The sequence below is a fragment of the Mastomys coucha genome, unplaced genomic scaffold (genome assembly GCF_008632895.1).
Source record: "Mastomys coucha isolate ucsf_1 unplaced genomic scaffold, UCSF_Mcou_1 pScaffold15, whole genome shotgun sequence".
In the NCBI taxonomy this organism is placed as follows: Eukaryota; Metazoa; Chordata; class Mammalia; order Rodentia; family Muridae; genus Mastomys; species Mastomys coucha.
The window spans coordinates 53,386,093-53,400,231 of record NW_022196897.1 but is presented as its reverse complement, the minus strand read 5'-3'; the positions used below and the strand labels follow the sequence as shown (position 1 = coordinate 53,400,231).

General features: G+C 38.8%; 1 protein-coding gene across 2 annotated transcripts in view; it reads left to right on the top strand.

The window, feature by feature from the left end:
- Window positions 1-272: 272 nt before the first annotated feature.
- Window positions 273-14,139, top strand: part of Scn9a (sodium voltage-gated channel alpha subunit 9) — a 145,008-nt gene continuing 131,141 nt past the window's right edge. For both annotated transcript variants that reach the window (XM_031370487.1, XM_031370486.1), the window contains exon 1: window positions 273-1,004. The gene's annotated coding sequence lies outside the window, so the exon portion shown is untranslated. The remainder of the gene's footprint in view (window positions 1,005-14,139) is intronic.

The window sequence follows — 14,139 nt, the reverse complement described above, 5'->3', positions numbered from 1 at the left end:
TCCTTGAGGTAGATTGCATACCCAGGTGAGCGGTCCTAAGTCTAGGAAAATGTTAAGCATGCCTTCCTCCCCCACCTAGCCCAGCCTCTACAGTCTCATCAAACTTCAAAAAGAAAGATGCATCCTTTGCGTATCTAGAAGATTGTATCCTCGCTTATAAAAAGCAGAAAACGGGCACAGCCTAAAAATCAGCTTTGAGCATCACTACCCAGCTCCACCAAGGGCAAACCCCATAGGAGGGAACAGTGTCCTGCCTCAACATAGGGCAGGCAGGGAGGCACCTGGAGGACAATGCTTTGTATACTCTCCCCAAGTTCCAATCCTTTGTCATTCTTGGCTACCTTGGAGTTTTTCTCGGACTCAGCCTTCAAGCCACAAAAAGTGGCTTCTCGGAAACATTAGCAGATTGCACTGAACTGGAGAGAAGGAAGGAGCTAGGGGGAGGAGGGGCGAGGTGATGGAAGGGCTTTTCTAGCTGCCCGCCACACAGGCTCACACTCGCACACAACCCCATCCAGCAAGGTGGCTGTGGATGAGAGGCTGCGTGACCCACCTCCTGGCCCTTCTTCCAGTGCACAGTACAGAGGCTGCGGCATCCCCAGCTTCACCGCGCCCAATCGCCAGGTCTCCGCCCTATACCGTCTACCAGGCTGGGAGGAGGGAGCTAGGGGTGGGGATCTGAGAGCTCTGGGAGCATCGAGGAGGCCTAGCGACGCGGTTGGCAGCCGAGGGCGGGGTCGCTTCATCCTGAGCAGACTGGAAACAGACTCGGTGCAGGCCTCGCCCGCGCTCCAGTTGCGACTGTAGGCTTTTCAATCCTGCCCACTGCGCAGGCTGGGCTGGGCTAGCCTGGGTATCCGGGACTCGTGGTAGCAGACACTCCGAGCAACAAGATTTCAAAGAAAGAAACAGAGGCAAGAAGGAAGCCTGGGAAGAGAGGAAGACTTCCCTTGGATCAGACTCCGCAGGTGCACACACCGGGTGGGCATGATCCGTGGGGCCAGGTCAGTGAAAGTTCCCCCTTTTTTCCCCTACCTCTTGCTTCCTCGAGTGTGGCAGAAAGAAGACCTAAGGTCCCTTTGCTCCCTTCAACTGCCACACCCACCTGTGTCCGTTTTCACAAACTCGAATTTAACCACTAAGTATTGCGCCACCAGGATTTGGGGGCGGGGGGGTGAAAGAGGTGAGGGGTCAGCAGAGAATGAGATCCAACTATTTTAACTGGAAGTTACCCCCTTCTGTCCCCCGGCACACATATAACACACCCTTGCGGCTTCGGCTCCCACCGGTTCTGCAATATACAAAAAGGTAAAGATGCTTAATAGTCTGTTATTTCTCTTCTGTCTACTCCAGCAGAGTTGTTACATGGGTCTCAGGACCAGGGCCAGCTTATGCTTCTTGACCAGCTAATAAAATGCATGTGCGTTAGAGCTTGTGTCTGCAAAGATAAACACCCAAACCAGCACTGCTGACTTACCTAGGAAAAAGCAGAAAGGCTACGCATCCCATAGAAGCACTAACAGGCAGATAAAGGACCAGCCCCTTTCTTAAGAGGTTGTTTGTTTTTCAGGCCAATGAGCACTTTATAGTGAAAATTAAAGTTTTAGTTCATTTTAATTTGGTATGTAGTACAACTGAATATCATGAACTCTAAGGGTGAATATTTTTTCTTTCCGTGTGTGTGTGTGTGTGTGTGTGTGTGTGTGTGTGTGTGATCCAAACAAGATTAATCAATCAACCAGCCAACCAAATAAACGAAGGCCCGTTTTTAAAAATCATATCAAAAAGTTTTACATGGCTTTCTTTTCTCTTCTTTTCCTTTTTTAAGTTTTAGAATCCACAGTAAATTGCCTTAATCCAACAGCAATTTTGCCAGAACGAAATTTGGAGGATTTTTTTTTCTCAAAGCTAACTTAGAAAATATAAAGACCAAATTAATATATGCTTTTACATAAATGATGGGATTTTTGGTTGTTGACTGTGAGTCGCTATTGAGGGCAGGGTCCTTTCTGACTAGAAACATTTTCTTTTCTAGCACCTTTCCCTGTACAGTGGGAAAAAGAGACATTCTTTCTCTCTGTCTTTGCCATTTTCACGTATTTAAATTAGAGTTTTCATTCTTACAATTTAAAATAAATGGAATTTCTTTCATTTAAAAGTTACTCTTATCTGATTTCCTTGTATGATATCACCATGATTGTTGGACTAACTCATTCACTATAAGATGCCAGGCAAAATATGGCGTTTGATGTAATGGGACACACAAACTGTTTAGACCACTGAGGCCAATTTTTTATGGTGACTTTTTAAAAGCCACTGCAGTTGTGTAAAGGAGGGTTACCTTTTAGAAGTAAATCACTGTGTAGTCTGTACACAGTGACACACTTCACAGAAGCTTGGCTATGCATAAAGTGTGCCTGGAGTTCTGTGGTGCGGGAGGCTTTCAGTGTACCTGATGCTGCTAAGGAGAGAGCTGAGTCAGGTTTGGATGTCTGCCAAAAACATGCAGCGCCTCTTTCTCCCCCGCCCCCCTCCACACCCCATACCCCAGGGGAGCTGCAGGTAATCATGGGAGCCATCCAGCAGCTATAATGCTTCTGTGTTTCTTTTTCTTTTTCTTCTTCTTCTTCTTCTTCTTCTTCTTCTTCTTCTTCTTCTTCTTCTTCTTCTTCTTCTTCTTCTTCTTCTTCTTCTTCTTCTTCTTCTTCTTGCTACTTGTTGCTGAGGTGATTTGACTGCAAAGAAACTGAGAGAAGGAATCAGTGCCGTTTATTCGCATTATTTAATATGCTCGATTCTCTTTGTCCACAGCAAGGGCAAATCACTTGTTTCCTTTGCATAGACAATGAAAGCACTGAATTATATTGGCACATGGTGGCAAAGTGTCAGAAGGGTCTTTGTGGTAGTTTTCCTGAATTTATCATGAGTCTTATAAAGAAGCTAAAGTATATTAGTGTAAATGAACCCGTTTAGATGTCCCTGTGCTAATAATATTTGATTTTGCCTAAAAGATTTCTAATGTTTTCCCCAGTGTTTATAATCAGAATGTGTGATTCACATCTTTGATTTTTTTACTCTCCCCTCATGACCTCATGTCCTTCTGCCCACCTCTAGAAAGATCTACCAGCCTTCTCTCTCTTTTGTATCCTATTCCATAATACCTCTCCAATGTAATTCATCCACCAGAATTTCTATCTACATATCCACCAAGTTAGTTCAAGTCAACCTCATAATTAGTAACTAGTACTTCAGACACTTCTTGTCCCACTTCAATGATTTGCTTTTCTGTAATTTACTCTCCATTCAAAGCAGTTCCATCATGTTTACTCTTTAAAACACTCAGGGCTTCATAGCTGCATTTTTAAAAAAAATAAATATGGAAACAGCAAGACTGAGAAAAAGCAATAGCAAACACCTCTAGCATGCTGTTCACTTTCTTAACTTCTCTGATCTGTCTCTTCTTTCCAACCTCTGCAAAGCCCAACTTCCCTTCTTCCCTCCCTCTTTTCCTCTATCCCTCAGATCTCCTCTGTCTCTCTTCTGTCTGTCTGTCTCTCTCCTCTCTCTCCTCTTTCTCCTCTCTCTCTCTCTCTGTGTGAGTGTTTGTGTGTTCCTACTATATATGCTGGCATGTTAGTACCTGGAACACTGGAAGCAATATCATAGCCAAGTGATATCTCAAATATTGTTTCTTGTTTCTGTTGCCTGTTGTCCTGTGTGTGTGTGTGTGTGTGTGTGTGTATGTATGCATGTACATGTGCGTGTGCATGTGTGTGTGTGTGTGTGTGGTTGTCAAGCTACTTCTCAAACTTTATATCTCAACTAAAAGATCTCTGTCTCCAGCAGATCATTGTTGATATCTTGTCAAAACAGATTTATTTTTTGATACTTTTTATTCTTGATCTTATAACTTTCTTTGTTCCCTTATAGCTTTTGTTACTCTCCTCGGCTATTTTGCTGAGTTGCAAATCAAAATGAAAACATTTCTACTACTGTCTCAGACTCTAGGATAGAGCTGAAATGAACAGTAGAGGGTTCGTATATGTTTGTATAAATAACAGTGCATGAATATATGAATTATTTCACTATAATATTCATCAGCAATGGAAATGTATGCTTCAACATTGTAAATAATCAGATACACTAGACATTTATAACTCCATGCTATGATTTTGAAGAGATAAAATTTAGATATCCTTAGATACAATTTCATTTTTCATTAGTGCACATAGTAATGTGTTTGAAAATAAGTAGATTATAATGTATACTTAGGAATGATGTGACTATATATATATATATATATATATATATATATATATGAAAATTTGGAATAAATGAACTCATGTGATTTCTCTATAAGTGAAAACTAATCAATGATGATGACATTATTAGATAAGCCTTTAAGGATTTGAGAATCACTGAAATCATTGTTTGATATATTAAAACACCAGTTTTAAGACAGAGACATGAGTGAACTTGAGGCATGGTAGTCTGCTGAGATGATCTCGAGGTTCCATATGATCTCAGTGTTTGCTCCAGGTACTTGAGGAAATTATCCTACAGATATGAAGTACTTTATATAGGGAGGCTCAGAGAAGGAGGAGTGGTCATGAAGCTGCTTCACCAATACTGGGATCAAGAAAAGGATTTCAACACTGATACTGGTTAATGATAGGGTGATATATAAAGAATTGTATCCATACCCCAATATTTTTAATGTAAAATATGCCTCTCTATCTCCTTCACTTTTCAAGCCTCAAGACTTGCTTAAAATATTAATTAAATCTAAGGTCCCTCTCTTTGAGTCCTGAGAATCTCTCACCTCCCAGGCCTCTGGTTCTTTCTACAGGGTCCCCTGAGTGCCCACCCCACCCTTGAGGTTTTGTATTTCCATTCATTCTGCTGGCCCTCAAGGCTTCTCTCCTGTCTCCTTCCCCAATAACTGATCATTTTCCCTTTCTCCCTCCTCTCTCACACCAAGGACTCTCCCTCCCTCTGACCTCCTTGACTGATATCTTCTCCCTCTTAAGTGGGAATGACGCATCCTCACTTGGGCTCTTCTGCTTGCTAACCTTCTTTGAGTTCTGTGGATTGTATTCTAGGTATTCTGTACTTTTTTTGTCTAATATCCACTTATTAGTGAGCACATGCCATGCATGCCCTTTTGGGTCTGAGTTACCTCATTCAGGATATTTTCTAGTTCCATCCATTTGCCTGCAAAACTCATGATATCCTCCTTCTTAAAAACAGAATAGTATTCCATTATGTAACTGAACCATATTTTCTATCTCCATTCTTTCCTTGTGGGACATCTGGATTGTTTCTAGCTTCTGACTATCACAGATAAGGCCATTATGAACATAGTGAAGCACTATAGTAGGACATCTTTTGGATATATGCCCAAGAATGGTATAGTTGGGTCTTCAGGTAAGTCTATTTCCAATTTTCTGAGGAACCTTCAGATTGTTTTCCATAGTGATGGAACCAGTTTGCAATCCCAACAGCAGTAGATGAGCGTTCCTCTTTCTCCACATCCTTGCCAGCATGTCTTTGATCTTAGCCATTCTGAGTGGTGTAAAGTGTGATCACAGTCATTTGATTTGCGTTTTCTTGATGACTAAGGACTTGGAACATTTCTTTAAGTGTTTCTCAGCCATTTGAGATTCCTATGTTGTAAATTCTCTAATTAGCTCTATACCCCATTTTTTGGTTGAGTTGTTTAGTTCTTTGGAGGTTAGGTTCTTGAGTTCTTTATATGTTTTGGATATTTGCCCTCTATTGGATGTGGGGTTAGTGAAGATATTCTCCCCATCTGTAAGTTGTTGATCTGTCCTATTGACTGACTATGTCCTTTGCTTTACAGAAGTTTTTCAATTTTATGAGGGACTCAAAAGGAGGGACCTTAGACAAAATGCCCAACAGTATGGACAGGGAAGTCATATAGAGTCTACCTCCTGTAGAAAGACAGGGCACTGAGTAGAGGAATGTGGTTGCCATCCTACAGTCAAAAATTTGACCTAGATTGTTCCTCTCTAAAATAACTACAGGAACAAAAATGGAGAAGAGACTGAGTGAAAGGTGGTCCAGTGTCCAGCCCAACTTAGGATCCATCTAAAGGGGAGGCTCTAAGACCTGACACCATTAATGATGCTATGGTGTGCTTATAGACAGGCCTAGCATGGCTGTCCTCTGAGAGGCCCAACAAGCAGCTGACTGAGACAGATGAAGATACACCCAACTATTGTACTGAAGCCAGGGACCCCTGTGTTTGAATTAGGGAAAGACTGGAAGAAACTCAAGAGGAGATCAGTAGTAAGATCTATGGCCACATAGTAAGACCAGCAGTCTCAACTAACCAGATCCCCTGAGATCTCTCAAACACTGAGCCACCAACCAGACCAGCACAACTGGTCTGAGGCTCCTGACACATATACATCAGAGGACTGCTTTGTCTGGCCCCAGTGGGAGAAGAAGAGCCTAACCCTTTGAAAGAGACTTGAGGCCCCAGGGAGTGGGGAGGTCTGGTGGAGGGAGGGAGTTCATCCTCTTGGAGGCATGGGGGAGGAGGAATGGGATAAGCAACTGTGGGAGGGCAGACCAGGACAGGGGTAAGGACTGGACTGTAAAGAGCCAAAGCAATAAGTAAGTAAATAAAGTGAGTGAGTGAGTGAGTGAGTGAGTGAGTGAGTGAGTAAAGAAGGGCTGGAGTAATGGCTCAGTGGTTAAGACTACTTGCTGCGCTTTCACAGGACCCAAGTTCAATTCCTAGCACCCACATGCAGGTTCACAGTTTTCAATAACTCCAGTTCTAGGGGATATGACGCCCTGTTCTGGCCTCTGAGGGCAATGCAAGCACATAGTGCACATGCACACATGTAGGCAAAATGCGCGCGCGCGCGCGCGCGTGTGTGTGTGTGTGTGTGTGTGTGTGTAAATTTAAAAGTAACAAGCAAATAATTTTGTTGTTAATATTTTGTTGTGAATTTAGTTACATTTCTCACTGAGTGACAAGTTTGGTTAGTATGTGTTTGTGTGTGTATGTGTGTGTTTGTGTGTGTGTGTGTGCATGTGTGTGTGTGTGCATGTGTGTGTGTATGTGTGTGTAGTAAGTGGCCATTTGGTTTTAATTTTACTTTTCTTTTCAGCAATGTTTTATATTAAAAGAAGACATTTGTTCCATGAATTGTCACCAGGTATGTTGTAAAATTTGTTATTATGGACACACATTGTCATAGTAAAGGGTGAGAGTGGATCTGTGCACTAACTAAACATGGTCTTCTGTTTCTAACTCACAGATGAGCTAGCTTACTCATAGGAATGTGTAGCATTCCCAGAATGCGATACAGTTAGATCAGCACTTGACATGGCAAATGGATTTTATAGAATGTTATAAAATAGTGTATACGAAGATTTACAAGAGAACTTCAGTATATGTATCAAAAACTTTTATGGGCTCTCAGAGATCAATTTTGGTGTGTTGCTATTCTACAAAATGGAATTTCTTCATTGAAGATGTTATTTATCCTTTCCTCTTTGCATTACTGGAGGGAAATGGCCTTCAACAACAAGAGAAGCCATCAGCTTTTGGCCGCTAAAAAAAGTAATGAAATTTGGATGGTAGAACCCTTGTGGGTAGAAAGGATAAATGCCAGACCATAATGAAGAGGGAAGGAAGGGGAAGACCGTGAGTGGTGCCAGAAAACAGTCTGCTAGGGCAGTGTGGATCGCTACAATGTATAGAGCTGAGTTCTTTCTCTCCTGTTAGCCCCACTGAGAAGAATGGTTCTTTTCTCTCCTTTATTTCAAATAATAATGCAATATAAATTAAACACACTGTCATTGCTTATTTAATACAGGAAATAGAAATTTTTGGATAAATTTTTGCCATAAAGAAATGCCTGGTTTAGTTCTTTTCTTTCTTTTGTCCTCTGTCCTACATTTCTTTTTGTAAACATTGGTCATGCATGCCACTACATACCCCTCTTCCCATTCAAATAATACAAACAAAAAGAAAATGAGTTTTTAAAGGTACATTAATAATGTCAGACAGATGCATTAAGATAAAAGCACAAGGACGTTTCCACTGAGATTATTAATGGAATTTTGTGTGTATCACATGCTAAAGTTGACTCCATGGTGACTTCTCAGTAGCTTTTCTAAAAATTGGGATAATTTCAAGGGTTGTAGTTCCTAACAATCTTCCTAATAGCTAGTGAAGTATACATTTTGTAACTCAAAGTAATTGGGATAAAACATAACATGTTTGAAGGACAGTATTTGAGAAAGTCAAAGTTATAAATTAAATGTACATATTCAATTAAATATCAACAAGTAAATCAGATAAAGTAAGTGTTTATTGTATTTCATGCATTGATTCAAATTCTCTTAAGTAATTATCCTTTCAAGTCTATTAGATAGTACTTTCTCAAGAGCATGGGATTAGAATAAACATAATTATAAATATTTTGTAAATAAGAGAAACAGATATTTTGTTGACAAATTATGCTTTTACTTTCACTGGTAATATAAAATTAATATTCCATCTAGATTAATAGAATGGACCCAGTTTCTATAAATAATCCTATGGAATAAAATATTTCAAAGTGAAGAATTTGTATTTCACTCAACATAATATATAGTTTTTTGTTGTTTTTATCAACTTGTTAAAACAAATCTATGATTACTTATTGTATGTTGTACATAATAGCACCAGTTGAAAGGTTAAAAAAAATCAAAATATATTACCTCTTTTCGTTCTTCTTTTATTTATTATGTCTCTACCCTAGTTTCCCCTCTCTCTTCTCCTCCCAGCTCACCCCCTCCTCCCCTTTTCCCCAGACCCACTTCTTTATTTCCTTCAGAGAATGGCAATCCTCCCAAAGATATCAACCAAATATAGCATATCAAGTTACAATAAGACTAGAAACATCCCCTCATATTAAGGCTAAACTAGGCAGCCTAATAGGAGGAAAAGTGTCCCATGAGCAGGCAAGAGTCAGAGACAGCCTCCACTCCACTGGTACAAGTCCCACAAGAACAAGCTACAAAACCATAACATATATACAGAGGACCTACGTCAGACTCTGCAGGCTCCCTGGTTGTCACCTCAGTCTCTGTCAGCCTGTTTAGTTATTTTTGTGATGTCCTTGACCCCTCTAGCTCCAGTAATTCTTCCTTCCTCATCTTTCACATTATTCCTGAGCACCACCTAATTAATGTTTGGCTGTGAGTCTCTGTTTCTGCCTACATCAGCTGCTGGGAAAACCTCTCTGATAATGATTATGCTGTATCATTTCATTGTTTATTTACTTGTTTGTGTTGGTTCTATCGTAGGTCTCTAGGATATCTAACCTCTGATTCCTGGCCCTTCAGGAAGTGTCAGATATAGGTTCTCTTTCATGGCATGGATCTCAAATTGGACCAGTCTTTGGTCAGCAATGCCTACACAGGTTCTATGCCACCTTTACTCCAGCACATTTTTGCAGGCAGGAGGTTGTAGGTTGAAGGTTTCAAGACTGGGTTGATGCCCCAATCCCTCCACTGGAAGCTTTGCTTGATTACAGTACATGGTCTGTTATCCCCCCCATTACTTAGTATCCCCCATTACTAGGAGTCTTAGTGAGGGTTACCTTCCTAAACTTCTGGAAGTTTCCATCTTGTCCCAAAAGGCCTCCAATTCTCCCAGTGATCTCTCCCTTCATCCCCCACACTTGATCCCTCTCATTCACATTCCCTCTTGCCCCCAGTCCATTCTCACAATCTATTCTATTTCGCCTTTCCAGGGAGATCCATGCATCCTCCCTTGAGTCTTCCTTGTTTTTTAACCTCTCTGGTTATCCTTTACCTTACAGCTAATATCCACTTATACTATGTCTTTCTGGATCTGAGTTACCTCATTGGGGATGATTTCTTTTTTCTAGCTCCATCTATTTGCCTGCAAGTTTTATGGTGGTTTTTTTTTTTTTTTTTTTTTTTTTTAACAGCTGAGTAATACTCCATTGTACAAATGTACCACATCTTTATCCGTTCTTCAGTTGAGGGCCTTCTAGGTTGTTTCCAGTTTCTGGCTACATGTTTTAAGAACAGGGTGTTCTTATGAAACCCCAACTGGTCTTGAATTCTAGATGCTCCTGCTCTTGCTGGCTGATGGGAAACAGGCACATGTTACCACATGTACTTACATAATCCTTGTCTTGTTTCTCTATGCAAAGTCCTTGACTCCTAGTAATTCATACGGGGGAAGGGCAAGTGGCTTCTTTAGGGATCAATTGGAATGTCAAAATTAAACATTAATGGAATGGTTATGCAAAGTACCTCTGAAAACCTATATCCTATTCCAGAATCATTATAAATTGTTTTGATAAGATGTTAATTTCCTATAAAACACATTGTGCTTACTGTAGTAACACAAATTTTCATTCTAGATTTTTATGTTACTTGCTATGTGATTTAAGTTAAATTTAATGTCTCAAATTTAGGTTTCCTCTCAGTATATTGAACATCTACTTTGAGTGACTTCTATACAAAGTACACACACACACACAGACACACACACACATATATATTTGGCTAAAGTATAGAAAGAAATATATATTCAGTCATTTTACTGTACGCATATGGTAAATAGGCATTCAATAATAATGATTATGCACTTGGTAAATTAGTATAATAAGTATGTACTAAGATTATATTTTAAATATAAATGATAATACATGTAAGGTTTATATTCATAGTTTTAGTTTTAAATAGATTTCAATGGTTACTGGTGAGACATTTTGTAATCATTTTCAAAGGTAATAACTTTTCATTTCCACTTATCATCATTTCATTTCATTAATACCATTTCATTTTTGATACCCAGTTAGCTAAGTATTTGGGTATAAATCATTGCTAAACATTTTATATAAATTATATAAAAATTATGTAGAAAAAGATAGACAAATATTGAAAACAAAGAACTTAATAAATCTCCCTCCTCATTTCTGTCCTGCTTTAGAACATGTACTTTTCTAATTCTCCATTAAAGGAGAGTGCTAGGTGATGGGGATTCATTGGGAGTTCTACGAGCACATTTTGTAATCAATAGCTATTTACTGATATTGCTATTGTTTGTCACAATATGGTCTCACTGTAACCAGAATGGACTTAGAGTCACAATCACCTGCTTCTACCTCTTATGAACTGGGATCACAGGTCTGTGGTGTCCGTGTGTGTGTGTGTGTGTGTGTGTGTGTGTGTGTGTGAATACTGTATATAGTTGTCAGTGAGTATGTATTGAATGTGTGTTCACATGTATGTGTAACTCAAAGGTACACTTTGAGTGTCTCCTTTCACCACTCTCTAGCTTAGCTTAGTTTGTTTATTGATTTATTTATATACTTATATATTTGCAAGAGTTTCTCTCACTGAAGCTGGAGCTCATTGTTTCAGGTGTGCTGGATCATCAGTGAGCTCTGAGATATGCTTGCCTCTGTCTTCCTTATGCTGAGACTATAGACTCAGCCACCATACCTGGCTTTTACATGACTACAGGGAATCTAAACTCAGGTCCTCATGTTTGCAGAGCAGGCACTTTATAGATGGAATCAACTCCATCTATAAAGAAATTACTGCTTTTTAGATAAAAAAGAAAGATTATGTGTTTGCATTTGTCTGTGCACATTGGTGTGTATGTGTGAGTGTAGCTATGTGTGTATCATCGTGTATATGTCGAAGTCAAAGGAGAAATTTTGGAAGCCAATTTTTCACCACTGGCAACCTTGACGGAACTAAAGTCATAAGGCTTGTATGGCAGCAACATATATCTTCTGAGGCATCTCACTCCCCATAACACTTACTTTTAAGGGAAATTTCTGAAAGTATATATCTGGAAATTTCTCACCTCTAAATGCCTGTCAAATTTACTCCAATACTTTTCTGTCTGAAACATAACTGTGAACTTTCAAAGAAGAATGGATATAAATATTTGTCACAATGTCCATTCATATGATGTGCTAATAAAAATCAGAACCTTTTAATGTAATCTTTAAATACCATCAATGGTTTAGCAAACTGATTTTATTCATTATTTTCTTCAGAAACTCACAGTTCCTCCTTAGTAAAATGGTGGAGCATATGCTGCAGAAACTTGGTTAACTTTACTATAAAAATGTTAGGAAACAGAAAATATGAACTTTGCTGCTAGTGCGGACATGGGTGACAACATTTACGTGCTGCTGATATTACTGATAATAACTGTGTTAGTCTTACATATGGAAATCCCCTTTATAATATGCAGAACATGAAAGATGTGTGGCTATCCTTTTCAAATGGTCACAGCCACTCTTTTGGTAAGGAAAATAAGATGTAGAAATTAATCAAGTTTTTCACAGTTCAGTTATATGATGTAAATATTTTTAAGGTTAAAACGTATGTGTGGGGCTAGAAATGCAGCTCAGTTGATGAAGCTCTGCCTTCCAACATGAGGACCTGAGCTCAGTCCCTGGAATCCATCTAAAGTAAGCTGGCAGCAGTAGCCTGTGCTTTCAATATCAGCATCTGAAACATGAGGATCTTAGGACTTACTGAAAATCCAGTCTGTCCTAGTTGATGAGTTCTAATCCAGTCAGAGACTTTACTCAAAACAAACAAACCAACAAGCAATGGAAATCTAATCTTTTAAAAAGCACAAAGCCCCCTATAAGCAGCACCCAAAGTTTTATTCTAGTGTTTACAGGCACAGATGCACATACAAGCACATTTATACACACATTTATACATATAGACATGTACACATGCAAACGCACACACAGAGACACCTAAACATCCTTCTCTGTCAGCATCTCTATGTATGTATATTTATATAATATATATGCACATGTAATGGGGGTATATATACATATATATATGGACTTATTAAACACAAAAACATAGAAACAACTGGTAGTTAAACTGAATATTCCAGAAAACTTTTCAATACATAATGGGGCTAAAGTAATCTACACTTGCAATTAAGTAGATCAAACCACATAAAGAAAAAGGAAAAATATGGAAGAGGAAAAGATGCTTAATGTTCATCTTACAATTGAGCAGTATATTTGACTTAAACTAAAGGTGAAACTTAGGTCACCATTTGAAAAGATCATCTGTATACTTGAAATGGTTTTAACAGTCTAGTGGACAAGGTATCAGTCCTCAATCACTTGAGAGGTTAAAATATGTCATAGGATTCAGAATTCACACCACCCTGTTATTTTTGAGACAAGTTCTTACTATGTGGTTAAGGCTGGCTTGAACTGTATTAATAAAAAAAAAGTGTTAAAAGAAAAATTTGCAAACACAATTTTCATTTGTTTTTATTAAATAAATTAGATTTCTAAAGTGACTAATATTAAAGAGACACTAATTTGACATGGATAATTGACTACAAGAAAAACTACTATGATTTAGGCTACCTTAGAATATTGTAATTTGCAGTAGTATAAATATTTACATTTCATTAAATAAAATTGTCTAAATGCTTTTGAAACAACTTACTATGTTCATGAATATTATTTAGAATTAAGTGTTGGACAAGTCATTAAGATGAATTCATAAAGAAAATTTGTCATACGCTTCCAAAATGAGTGAGTGCATTTAGCCTAGAAGAAATAAATTCTCCCATTTCTGTCAGCATGAATAACCTTGGAAGGCATGTTAACTAAAATAAACTGGGAGGAGTTAACACCGACTTACCTAAAATGATTAGACTAAGTAAGAACAAAGAATAGGCAAGTGGTAGACTGGGGGGAGGGGAGGAAAAACTGCTGTTTCCAGTAGGCGTGAAGACATTCTGCAAGATGGATCAGTTCTAGATTCCTGTCACAACGCATGAGTAGTTGTACAATCTTTTAGAACTGTTCGAGGTTCTATAATGGAACATGGTAGCACAGTTATTATATACCACATGTGAACTCTTAAGTCTGATATACAGTTCTGAAACAAACAAACAGCAAACATGTTCACAAACACTTCCAAAAGAATATGCTGGAGCACACATACATTCCCAGGTGTTTAAGAGTCTGAGGCAGGAGGCTGGCTTATGGTTCTGAATTTGAGAACAGATTGAGAACACAGTAAGACACTACTACTACAAAAAAAAAAAACTATTGAAATGTTATA